This window comes from Physeter macrocephalus, chromosome 14 (assembly GCF_002837175.3).
Source record: "Physeter macrocephalus isolate SW-GA chromosome 14, ASM283717v5, whole genome shotgun sequence".
NCBI lineage: Eukaryota > Metazoa > Chordata > Mammalia > Artiodactyla > Physeteridae > Physeter > Physeter macrocephalus.
This window is the reverse complement of record NC_041227.1, coordinates 78,004,940-78,017,368: the sequence shown is the minus strand read 5'-3', so window position 1 is coordinate 78,017,368 and position 12,429 is coordinate 78,004,940. Positions and strand designations below refer to the sequence as shown.

Sequence of the window (12,429 nt, the reverse complement as noted above, 5' to 3'; positions counted from 1 at the left end):
GTGGCATATGGGCTCAGTGGTTGTGGCATATGGGCTCAGCGGCCACGGCTCACGGGCCCGGCCGCTCCGCGGCACGTGGGATCCTCCCGGACCGGGGCACGAACCCGCGTCCCCTGCATCGGCGGGCGGACTCTCAACCACTGCGCCACCAGGGAAGCCCCAAAAGTCAGTAACTTTTTAAAGGAGCAGACGAGGGAGAACTCTTGGAGAGCTCTTCTATCCACAATGACTTTTTTCCAGAAGATTCCATATTACTAACGTGGTAGTTAACAGAAAGTTAAAAGTCTTGAATTCTCAAGCTTTTTGGAGAGTTTACTTTATCAGCCTGCGTTCTCTAATTTTCTTAAAAGTCAAAATTGTTCAGTGTTATTTCTTTCCGGAGGATTCAGTCTTTAAAAGAAAGCAAAAAAAATAAGAGTGCACTTTAGCTTTGATGTTACATATCTCTGCAACCTTTATTTTTTCAAACTTTTTGGTGTCACGTACACGCTTACAGAAAATTTGGAAACTACTGAAATGTGGGAAGGAGAAAAGCCGTGTACGGCTGCTCTTCACCGAGGTGACCGCCGTGGCATTCAGCATGTTTTCCTCCTGCCCGTTTCCTTTTAAAAAACCAGAGCAGGCACTTTGCTGAAACTGCGTATTTGCAATCACTACTGCTGGGGGATCGGAATTCAATTAGCCAGGGGCTTTAAAGCACCTTTTTTATGTTAATGTTTGTGTGGCTGAGTAGGTTAGGGTCCTGCGCGCCCCGAGTTGGGAGTCCCAGCAGGGTCTCGAATGCGGGCGGGCTGTGTGGCCCGGCTGGCAGAGGCCACCGGACACTGGCAGCTGTGGCCGGGCCGAGTCAGGGCAGGACCTGGCTTCTGTGATTCCCTCCCCACCCGGCTCCACCGTCGTGGGCCCCAGTTCCTACCAACTGGATCAGATAATGCTCACGGTAACCAAAACCAATATGTGATTTCTAATTTTTTCTGGATTGTCTTCATTGTGGAGAAATGTGGAAGATAAAAGATGCATCTTGTTAGGGACTTATCACGGGGTGGCGTCGTGAGGGGTTATTCCCTTTGCTGTAAGTGCCCTGGAGTCCTGTTCGACCCCGAGGTCAGGGTTGGTCCTTCCTTCGCCTGCCTGGCTACCACACCCCATACGTCCTCTCCTTCCATATATGGCTCCCTCTTGAGGGGCCCACAGAGACGTCCCGCTGTTCTGAACACTTTTTGCAGGGTCTACAGAGAATTTTATTGAAACTGAACAAGTAACACAAGAGCTCGTTACTTGTTATAAGGTATAACTTAGCTGGTTTATACCTTAACTGAACTCCATTGCGTTTTCTTTGTAAAAATGAAAATGAAAACCTAAGGGTCTCCTGCCTTCGTCCCTGTGGAGAAGAGATGCTGCCTTCGTCCCGCGCAGATCCCAGGGCGGTGATACTGGGCGGAGCGTCAGCCTCCAGCCTCGGGGAGAGCAGACTGTGTGCCGGGTTTTCCATCCAGTGCCCTGGCCCTGCGGAGGTGGGTGCTGCTCAGACTCTAAGCGCCACGGGGGATCCAGGCTGGGGGCTGGCTGTGTCGCGAGGGTGGGTGTGTACCCCTGAAAAGTGTCTGGCTCAGTTTTTATTTCAGAGAAAACCGTTCTGACGAATAGGCCATCAGGGATAAATTGATGGGCTTGAGGCTGCAGTTTACATAACAATTAAGCCAGTTTGGTTTATCCCCACGCTGCTGAAACCAGGCTTCTCCCTGCACAGTTATTCAGTGTCATTAATCTGTTTTGTGACCCACTTTCCCCAGATGCATCGTTTCTTCTCCACGGTGCTAAAATACGTGCAGAGTCGTGGGGTCTGCGGTAGTGACCAGTGGGTTTTTTTTTGGTTTTTTTTTCGCGGTACGCGGGCCTCTCACTGCTGTGGCCTCTCCCGTTGTAGAGCACAGGCTCCGGACGCGCAGGCTCAGCGGCCATGGCCCACGGGCCCAGCCGCGGGGGATCCTCCCGGATCGGGGCACGAACCCGTGTCCCCTGCATCGGCAGGCGGACTCTCAACCACTGCGCCACCAGGGAAGGCCTTGCGGCCAGTGGTTTTAAGAGCCACCATGGAGGGCCGCCTGTTTGCTGGGTGGGGGGGTTGGTCCCTCCGCCTCCTGCCCCACGCGTGTGGAAGCATGTTGTCCATCACACTGTTTGCAGGTCTCCTCCCAGTTCTGAGTTGAGTGCAGGGAGAGCCAGGCCCCACCGCTTGGACGGATGCTGGGAGATGTGGCGGCCTTTTCTCCCAGCCCTGGGATGTTAGGAATGTGCTCTGGGGAGGGCCTGAGTCCTGAGCCAGATACAGGCCTTTTCACATTCTGCCTGTGCTGAGTGCTGCTGCCTCTGCTTTGTTGTGTACTTTCTCCAGGACAAACCCGGGGGTCTCTAAACAAGCCCCACTGCTTCGTAAGCCGCAGCTGGTTGCCGGAGAGGACCCCGTCTCCCTGAGGAAACCTGGGCTAGCTTCCTGACTCTCTGATCCAGCTTCTGTTTTATCAGTGGCCTGCGGTCAGTCGGAGAGGATCGCAGAGAAACACCTCTCCCTTGGAGAAGGGTGAAAGGGTTAAAGTCTAGCTTGACCTTAAATGATGGAAAGTCATTTTCTTGGTTTAGTGTGGAATACCGTGTGACAGGACGAGAACCGAGGTAACGAAAGTATAGCGAACTGGTGTAATGAAAACACGGACGTTTGCTCCAAATGGTGTAAACTTCAACTTGCGTGTGATCTGGGAAGGAATTTTCTCCCGGGTGTTTGGCGAAGCCCTGGCTGTGGGGGTGGCCCCCGGCCCCTGGCTTCCCCCCTCCTGGGGAGTCTGGGGGGAGTGAGGGTGGCAGTGAAGCGCTGCTCCTGGCTGGTGAGCTGTGGACTCCGGGTGAGCGCTGGGTGTCACCTGGAGCCTCGTCTGCGCTGTCGGGCCCCCGTGCAGCCCCCGGCCGCCCGCCCGCCGCCTCCGCCCCGCGGCGGGTTGCCGGCGCACGGGGCCCTCGGCTGGGCCCGTCGTCCGCTTTATTCTCTTGCGCGGCATCCACCGCCTCGCTGCTGTGTCACGGGCCTCCTTGCCCCGGTTGCAGGCCCCGTCTCCTCGGAGAGTCCATCACTTTCATTCTCGGGGCCCGTGCGGGGCCAGCACGTGTTTGTCAACAAGCGCTCGGGACCTGCGTTGGTGAGTGAAAGGCTGAGCAGACGCCCGGGGGACCCGGCCACCGGGCGGGCCTCATCCGCGTCCCCCCACCTGGCAGCGTCTGGCTTTTGTGGCAGCACGTGCGGCCTGCGAGGCATGAGAGGGCAGAGTTTCAGAATTGAACTTGGGTCAGCTTTGCCGCCGTAGAGTTCAAGTTGCCCGTTGGGCCACTGGCGCGAGCGCTTGAGTGGTGAGATTCCTTAATGCCATGACAGCCCCTTGCCGCGGGTGGGGGCGGGGGCAGCAGGGGCGAGGGCCAGTGCTCTGGTCAGTGCTGCTCTGAAGCCCAGTGGCAGCGCGGAATTGACTTCTTAAAATAAATTTCGTGTGGTAGGTTGATTCAGCAGGAGTTTTTTATGGTTTTATTGTCAACTTTGTTTCACAAAATCCAGTGTCTTTGTTTCATCCTCTGAGGAGTTAGGAGGTCAGAGCTTGCACAGGAGCTGCCCTTTGCTCTCTGGGTGACTTGGTGACTTTGGAGGAGTGACCTGTACCTCTTAGCCATGGTGTCCTGTCTGCAGAGCAGTGCGGACGCCGGCTTCCCTCTGAGATCATGGCCGCCTCAGTGAAGGTTCTGTTTAAAGGAAGTTTCCTTCCAGGACCCGCACGTTGGCTTCAGGCACGGTGCACCCACCCGGGTTTTAACCGGCATTTGGATTAGGGGCGGAGTGCTGGGAATCTGTGTGGATGGCTGTCTGACGCTTGTGACGAAAACGTCGCCGCGGCCCTCGTTTCTGGCACCGCAGGCGGTCCGGTCCTGGCCGTGGAGGGGGGCAGCACGCGGGGGCCAGGCCGGCTGCCCCGCGGCGAGAGGGGCCTGATCTGTCTGCGTGGCCGAGGCTGCTTTTAATAGAAACTGAACTCAGAGCCTCTTCTCTCCCCCACGTGGAGTCACACGTCTCAAGTTTCTCCCCCTTCCTTGTCTTCCATCTGTCGTCGTAGCTACTTAGCGCTGTCCTGTTCTCGCTTGTCCTGCTTCTCCTGTTCTGTGTCGTTCCTCCTTGGCGGTGGATGTGTGTGTGCGTCAGTGGGTGTGACCCACGGGCGCTGGTTGGCCACTGCCCTCGCCCTTGGGGTGTATGGAGAGCAGGTCGCGATTCCTGGACCTCAGGGAGTTTCAGAGCTCAGAAGGGCCCTGGAGAACACACAGCAGAGGCACCAAGACCCTGACCCATGAGTCGGTTACAGGTGGCAAAGCTGGGACTGGACCCCGCATCTCCTGACCCTTAGTCACCATTGCTTTTTCTACTAAAACAGCCTGTTTCTTGGGGATGTTATGCCTAAGACAGTGTATTCTAGTTCAGTGTAAGAATCATTGTGCTGGCATTTGTCCTGCAGGTACCACCAGAAACACAGGGGCAGTGAGTTCCCACCCCTCTGCATAGGGCAGCTCTGGTAAAGCAGAGGTGAAGGCTGCTTGTGGTCTGCATCGTGATGTATCAGTCAGGGAGGCGAGGGTGTCGTAACAAATGTACCAGCGGCTCAAACACGGAGGAAGTAAGTCGCCAGCCCCTTCCAGGTGGTACAGGGAGGAGAGCACCTTCCCGGGGGGCCGGAACAGGAGCGGGCACACTGCCTTCCTCGAGCCTTGGCCCGGAGATGGTTTGTATCCCCCGCTGACATTTCCTTGCTGAGAGTGAGTGTCAGGGACGCACAGAACCACGCGGGACGCTGAGAAACGCTTAGCTCTGTGCCCCGAGCAGCTAGCGGTCACTGTAGGGGGAGAGGGTGACGTGGCCGTTGCAGGGGCGGGGGCCTTGAGTAAAGGAAGACAGCTTGGCAAGTGGGAGGGTGGAAACGTATGCTCAATCCCAAGGCCAGCGGGGGACCCTTGGAGGTTTCATAGTAAGCAAGTGATGCGATTAGCCCGTGTTTCAGGAACCGAGTCAGCACCGGCCTGCAGATGGAGTGTAGTGAGGTGGGCGCTTTGTGAAGAAAGACCTAAACACCAAACCCGTAGGAGAGCCGTGAGGGCGACGGTAACTGCGTGTATTTCCCGGCCCTTGGCTTGGGCCCCGCGCACGTCACACGCGCTGTCCCACGGTCATCGCCGCGGCCCCACGAGGTAGGTGTGGTGTGTGTTCCCACGCTTGACAGAGGAGGGGCCTGGTTTAGAGAGAGGCAGGACCTTCCCGAGGCCACACGGCTCTGGATCACCAGGAAGCAGACCTTCAGATGTGCAGACGAGGGGTGCTGCGGCCCCAGGGAACAGGCCAGGCGTCAGGGCTCAGGGCTGGAGACTCGAGCTGGGCCTTGATGAGCTGATTTTGGTTAAGGGGGACTCCGGGCGTGCATGGGGCAGGGACCCAGGCGACAGGGAACCAAGATGTGCTTTTGGAGGGAGGTCAGGGTGGGCGGGACTGGAGCCAGCGGGCTGGTGCGCAGAGGCAGGGCAGCGGCAGCGGGGGGCTCTGGAACTCTTTCCCAGAGAGGCCGAAGCCAGGCACGTGGGTCTCGGATGTCTGAGGTGGATTGTTTGTGCTTATTTGTTTCTTGCCCTCATGCGTGAGACAGGCCGCGAGAGTGGGGACGAGGCCCGAGCTGGCGTTTGGCGTCTCGTGCGTGGTCCTGCGGTCTGCGGTGCCCACTCGGGTCACTCCAGCGTTTGGTGCCTGCTCATAAGTGTGGTTACTTTATTTATTTGTTTATTTATTTATTTTTGGCTGCGTTGGGTCTTCGTTGCTGCGCGCGGGCTTTCTCTGGTTGCGGCGAGCGGGGGCTACTCTTCGCTGCGGTGCGCGGGCTTCTCACTGTGGTGGCTTCTCCTGTTGCGGAGCACGGGCTCTAGGCGCGCGGGCTTCAGCAGTTGTGGCCCGCGGGCTCTAGAGCGCAGGCTCAGTAGCTGTGGCGCACGGGCTTAGTTGCTCCGCGGCATGTGGGGTCTTCCCGGACCAGGGCTCGAACCCGTGTCCCCTGCGTTGGCAGGCGGATTCCTAACCACTGCGCCACCAGGGAAGTCCCAAGTGCGGTTACTTTAGACAGAAACATGCAGGGTGCTGTGAGCTGTGTTTGCTTTGTGTGTAGTTTGATCGCGCTGGTTTTGAATAATGCGCACTGAGGACTGAGCCGCCCTCTGGAGGGGGGGCTGGCCTCCGCTAGGGCTCCCCACACCACTCGCCCTGTGTGTACAGAGCAGCATCGCCCGCGGCAGGCGGGACAGGTTAAGGTCAGTCTGATCATTTACCATCAAGGGATAAGCATTTCTAAGACACAGTGAAACCCGTTTGTTCTGCCTTTCGTACGTCCTTGGGAAAGAATACTGATAGTTGACAATCAGCTATCACTCTCTGTGAATTCTGGATTTATTCTCGTAATCTTGAAAACGGTCCTGTCTGCATTGGATTTAAATGTGCCGGCTCCCTGGCTTCTCATTTTACAGCTGGCGTTTTCTCTCCTCTAACCTTGCTAACCTGCTCCTCTCCTGGACGGGTGACAGACACTTAGTTCTGTTTATGCTTCTGAGTGCGTTCGAATCCATTTATGATTAGACACTGTTTAAACATTCAGGGTGAGATTTATTGACGCAGAGTAGGGCTGATGAAGATGGGGGCGGGGGGTGCATCATTTCTCTCTTTTCTTTCCAGTTGGCAGAGATGGCATTTACTTTTAAATTGGCTCATAGTTCTGTGACTTCTGCAGAACTACAAACAAGATTTCATTTTTAAATTATGGTATAAAAACAGACAATGGTCAGTACTTCTGAGGGGCAGGCCAACCCCCTGGCCACCTTTGGCGGATAAACTTCACATCCAGATTCATAATCAGATGCCCAGGTAATTTATCCAAGTAAATTTGTGACTTAAGACAAAAATTTGGGGGGCTTCCCTGGTGGCACAGTGGTTAAGAACCCGCCTGCCAATGCAGGGGACACGGGTTCGAGCCCTGGTCCGGGAAGATCCCCCATGCTGCGGAGCAACTACGCCCGTGCGCCACAGCTACTGAGCCTGCGCTCTAGAGCCCGTGACCCACAACTGCTGAAGCCCGCGCACCTAGAGCCCGTGCTCCGCAACAAGAGAAGCCACCGCAATGAGAAGCCCGCGCACCGCAACGAAGAGTAGCCCCCGCTCGCCGCAACTAGAGGAAGCCCACGCGCAGCAACGAAGACCCAACGCAGCCAAGAATAAATTTAAAAAAGGCTTATCAAAAACTTATTTTCCTATCCAATTAATTTGATAGTTGCTTACATTTTTAAATAGTCAACAGAGAAAGTTCATAACTGTTCATAACCTTTAACTGTGTAAACTTTAAATAGTGGGAAATGTTTTATATAATTAGTTCAGGACTGTTGCGTGCGGGGCTTTGAGCTGGCCCGGGGTCAGGGCTCCTGGAAAAGCCGAGGCGGGAGAAGAATCAGGAGACGCGCAGCCCACGCAGCTGCTCATCCTAGGAAAGCCCACGAGAGGTCGGCTTCCTAAACAGAAGGGTGCTGGGAGCCCTGTCCTCTGATGTCTCAAGCGTCTCTGAGAGGATGTTTTTGAGTGACTCCCCGACCTCATCACAGGGACGGGACGGGGGCGGTGGGGAGTCGTCTCTGCAGATTAATGGTATCCTCTGCCCTCTTGCTCTTCTCACGTTCTGTTCTCATAAAAGTCGGGGTGCTGTTTGTTTCGTCTCGTCTCTAAGGCACATCCTAAGTTCTGATGTAAGTACTTTTTGAGGAGGTGATTCGCGGCCGCAGCTCAGAGCTGCAGGTGTGCGGGTCGGCGGGCTTCCTCGTCTTCTCACCGCAGCCTCCGTCCCACAGACCCGCCCAGGTGTCTCACCCGGGAGGGGCTCCGTTGTTCTCACCTGCCCTGCGGGAAGTCTGTGTGCCGCGGGCGCGCGCGGAGGTGCGCGGGGGGAAGCGCGCGCACGCGGAGGCGGCACGCAGCGATAATCAGGCTGCCCCCGGGCAGGGAGGGGAGCTTCTCGGGTCAGCTGAGTCTCCTGGCGGAAAAGCCTCAGAGGGAGCTTAGCTGGGACTGTGCTGTGTGTCTGGGTGTTTCATCTCAAGGAGGGATCACGGCTAACAGCTTCCGTCTGCTGGCGAAGTGTGTCTCAGGGCGAAGCCATTAGTGTCAGGCCCACGTGTGCCACGGGCCCGGCTCCGGGGACGTCTGTGTGCCCGGCCGGCCCCGCTCTGCCCGCGCCCTGGCCGGGACGCGGGCCTCCTCCGGCCGGGGGCACAGGCTACGAAGCCTGACCTACGAGAAGCCGTCTGTTTATCAGCTTCTGACTTGAGCAGAGCCAAGTGCAGAATGAATGAACAGGGTGATGTGAAATACTCTGGTGTTGTGAAACAGGAAACTGCCAGTTCTTTGTTTCTCGCTGTAACTGACCGATGGGGTCCAGGTCTTGCCAAGCGGCTGAGCAGGGCATGTGATCAAGTTGGGAGCCTGGGGCGGCTCACAGATTCCACCAGCAGGAGCGCCAGTTCCTTGAAGACGAGAAATGTGGGGAAAACTAGATGAGCGAGAGCAGTGCCTCCAGCGGCTGGTCCAGGGTGGGACTGCCAGACTTCAACCTAGAGCCCACCGTCTGGAAGCTGTAATTAAGGGGCCAGAAATGAGGGCCGCAGGATAGCGTGTCTCTGCAGAGTTCCTGGGCCGCCGTGGTCCGTGTGCTAGCAGGCTTCCCACATCCCGGTGGGCTGGGCGGCACTGGGCATGCGCGCGGTCAGAACGCACAGCCCAGTCTGTCCAGTTCCCGGGGGGGGGGGAGAGGAAGGGAGCCCGCCGCGTCCTTGGACGGGGCGCCCCAGGGGCAGGCCGGCTGCCCCTCCTCGTCCTGGACCCACAGGCTCCCATCAGGCGTGTGTGCACCTTCCGCAGCCCGTGAGTTGGAGCATCTCCATCTCAGAGGTTCGCCGCTGGCTGACCCAGGTGAGGAGGAAGGGCACCCACGGGGTTTAATTGTATGTATCACTTGAAGCTGATTGCTTGATTTTTCTTTTTTATTTTAAAGTAAAAGTTAAAGCCCAGAACTGGTTTACGTCTGACTTTCTTAGTGAAGCCCCTCTACAGCCAGAGGGGAGGTTTGCGGCGCATGGGACCCGCGTGCTGTGACCAGGCGCCCTGGCCCAGAGGCGAGGCCCTGTGCCCGCGCCTGACCCCTGCGGCAGCTGGGCCTGGGCGGCCCCTTCCTCTCTCCTGGCATGCAGTTCCTCGTCTGCAAAAGCAAGTGCTTGAGCCGCATGGCAAAGTACTGTGGATCCTAAAACGTTATTATGCCAGTGCGTTTGTAGTTATAGGATGTTAGTCCACGTTCCCTTGTAGAACAATTAAAGTTCCTACAGGATATGAAGACCGCGGCCCTTGAGTTGGTAATGTGTTTTGTTCAGGTGTGTCAGGTTTTGTTTTGTTTTTTCTGTCGCAAATGCAGTGGATTATTAAGCATCTTTACCCTTCACCACCTCTTCATGAGTGTCTGCAGACGCTGTTTTATGTGAGTGAACCAGCGGTACGGTTTTTTATTCCTCTGCATGATAACTCAGCTTTGACATAAAGGGGAGCGAATGCCCTCCGCACGTGGTACAGTCCGGGGTGGAGTGTGGGTTGCTGCCCGTGTGAGACCCCGTCGTGCCATGGCTTTCCACAGTGGGCTCCAGCTCCACAGGTGCACTTGTCACTTTGATAGGTTCACAGGACGTTGTAAACACGTTCCGAGAGGTCCCCTGTATACCTCACCCGCTTCCCCCTACTCGTTACAGCCTACCTGACTGTAGGACAGTATCAGAGCCAGGAAGCTGACGCTGGTCCGAGGTGCGTGTGGTTCTTTGTCATGTTGCCGCACGTGTAGATCTGTGTGATCGCCGCCTCCCCCAAGGCGCGTGGCTCTCGCCCCGCCACCCAGTTCTCCCTTGCGCTCCTCACATCTAACCGCCTCCCGCCCCGAGACCCCTGGCAGCCACGAACCTGTTCTCTGTCTCCGTGACTTTGTCATTTTGCGATGTGACATAAATGGGAGTTTGGCTCTTCCAGGCTCGGCATCACGCCTTCCGTGCAGGCCGTGTGGGGCAGTAGTTCGTTCCTTTTTATTGCTGAGTAATCAGTGTCCCGCTGTGTGGGGTTCCGCCTGTGTTTCCTGGGGGACACAGTGGCCGACCCCAGTGTTTGGCCCCTACAGATAAAGCTGCTTTGAGCAGCCACGGGCAGGTTGAGAGTAGACGGTGACCTTCCTTCCTCTGGGATAAACGCCAGGAGTGCCGTTGATCATTGCATCATCAGGGTATGTTTAGCTCAAGAAGCTGCTGACTCATCTCCCACAGGGGCTGCGCCGTTTGGCATTCCCAGCGCCAGGGCAGGGGAGACGCGGCTTCCCCGCTCCCTCGCCGGCGCCTGGTGGTGTGGCTGCTTTTCTGTTGTAGCTGCTCTCCGAGGTGCCTCGCCATCGCTTTGCACTTCCCAGTCGGCTGCTGGTGCTGCACGTCTGTCCGTGTGCTTATTTGCCATCTGGGCGTCCTCTGCGGTGAAGCGCCCCTCCGTATCTTTTGTCCGCTTTCTAACTGAATTGTTTGTTTTTTACTGTTGGGTTTTGAGAGCTCTTTACACATTCTGGATGGTCCTTTGTGCGACGTGTGGTTTGACATTCTTTCTGCCAGCCGGAAGCTTGTCAGCATCCTCTGATGGGCTCTTTGCACAGCAAGAGTTTTTAGTGTTGACAAAGTCCAGTTTGATTTTTTCTTCTTCTTCTTCTTTTATAGATCGTGCTTTTGGTGTCGTGCCTTCATCAAGCCCTAGGTGCCAATTTTTTTTTTTTTTTTGAATTTTGAATTGTTTTCCTCCCATAGATAATATATCATTTCTCTCTGGCTGCTTTGAAGACATTTTCTTTGTCTTCCGTTTTCAAAAGGTTGGTGTGGATTTCTTTGAGTTTATCCTGTTTGGGGTTCAGTCATCTTCTTGAATCTGTTAAGTTTACTTTATTGCCAAATTTGGGGAATTTTCAGCTATTTTTTTTACCCCACCCAGTTTCTGTTCTCTTTCTGGGCCTTGGATAACGTGAAGGTTAGGCCTTTTGTTGTAGCTCCATAGGCCCCTGAGACTCCAGTCATTTATTTCAGTCTCTTTTCTCTTTGTGGTTCAGGTGGGGTAATTTTTATTGTTCTAGCTTTGAGTTCACAGATTACTTTCTCTGTTCTTTTCATTCTGTTTGAGCCTACTCACTGAATATTTGTTTCAGTTATTATATTTTTTTTAGTTCTAAAATTCCCTTTGGTTCCTCCTCATATCTTCTCTTTGCTGAGATTTTCTCTTTCTTGTAATTGCTCATTGGAGTTTTTATAATGGCTGCTCTAAAGTCCTGGAAAGATAATTCTGACACCAGCGTCATCCTGTGTTGGTGTCTGTTGACGCCTTTTCTCATTTTGTTTGAGATTTTCCTCATAATTGAAATCTGCACATTTGGGGTATAATCTTTGAAGACTTTGGATCTTATTTAAATCCAGTATTTTATCAGCCCTCCTCTGACATGGCTCTGGGAGAAGGGGGGACACCCCCTATTATTTCCCACGTGGCTGCCACTGAGGCTGAGGGCGAGTGCAGGCGCACACCCCTGCTGCTTGCTGTCTGCACCGGCCTGGGTGTCCCCGCGTCCTCAGTGGGAATGACGTGTCTCCTAGCCCCTCAGTGGGCACAGCCTGTGTCCCCTGTCCTCGGTGCGGACGGCGTGTGTTGTCTGCTCCTCAGTGGGGGTGGTGTGAGCCCCCTGTCCTGGGTGGGGACGATGTGTGTCCCCGCCCTCCGGGGGGGTGGTGTGCTTGGCAGGGGCTGGTCTCCACCGTGGCTTTGGTGGCTGAGCCAGACCTCGTCCGTCACCAGCCTCACTCGCCGTGGTGCCATCTCATCCTGCCGCCCATTTCAGCGCCCTTCCTCCCCGCCAACAGGATCAGACAAACCTACTGTGAACTGTTATAAGCTGTGTGACCTGTCTTCCCATTCAGGTAGGTCTTGTTTGGTCCTTTAATTGAGTTTTATAATTTTTCTCCATAAAGCTGTTGCATATCTGAGACTTCCTTCTTATTCTGTTGTCAACATTGTTGCTTTCAGAGTTTTCCATTTAATTAACAGCTTTCTGCTGTGAAACCCTGGGTGCTGTTATTGCTGCCTTGAAGCAGGTCTCTGTCGAAATCTAGCCGTGCTTTATTATGAAGCCGCCCCGGATTAACCCAGGGTCCTGGGCTCTGTGGAGGCCTCCATTGTGTGTGCTGTCAAAGTGGATGGAAAATCCCACCAGGATCTCC

At 55.3% G+C, this 12,429-nt stretch overlaps 1 protein-coding gene and 1 long non-coding RNA gene across 7 annotated transcripts in view; both read left to right on the top strand.

The window, feature by feature from the left end:
- FOXK1 (forkhead box K1) overlaps positions 1 to 12,429 on the top strand; it is a 60,185-nt gene that overhangs the window by 19,113 nt on the left and 28,643 nt on the right.
- LOC114487717 (uncharacterized) lies at positions 9,056 to 12,320 on the top strand. Of its 6 annotated transcripts, none has more exons than XR_003683029.2 (3): positions 9,056 to 9,070; positions 9,570 to 12,129; positions 12,236 to 12,320. It is a non-coding gene; the product is annotated as an uncharacterized lncRNA (long non-coding RNA). The 6 variants fall into 6 exon arrangements; XR_008619390.1 differs by lacking the exon at positions 9,056 to 9,070 and having other exon boundaries at positions 9,087 to 11,097; positions 12,008 to 12,129; XR_008619389.1 differs by lacking the exon at positions 9,056 to 9,070 and having other exon boundaries at positions 9,088 to 9,632; positions 9,825 to 12,129.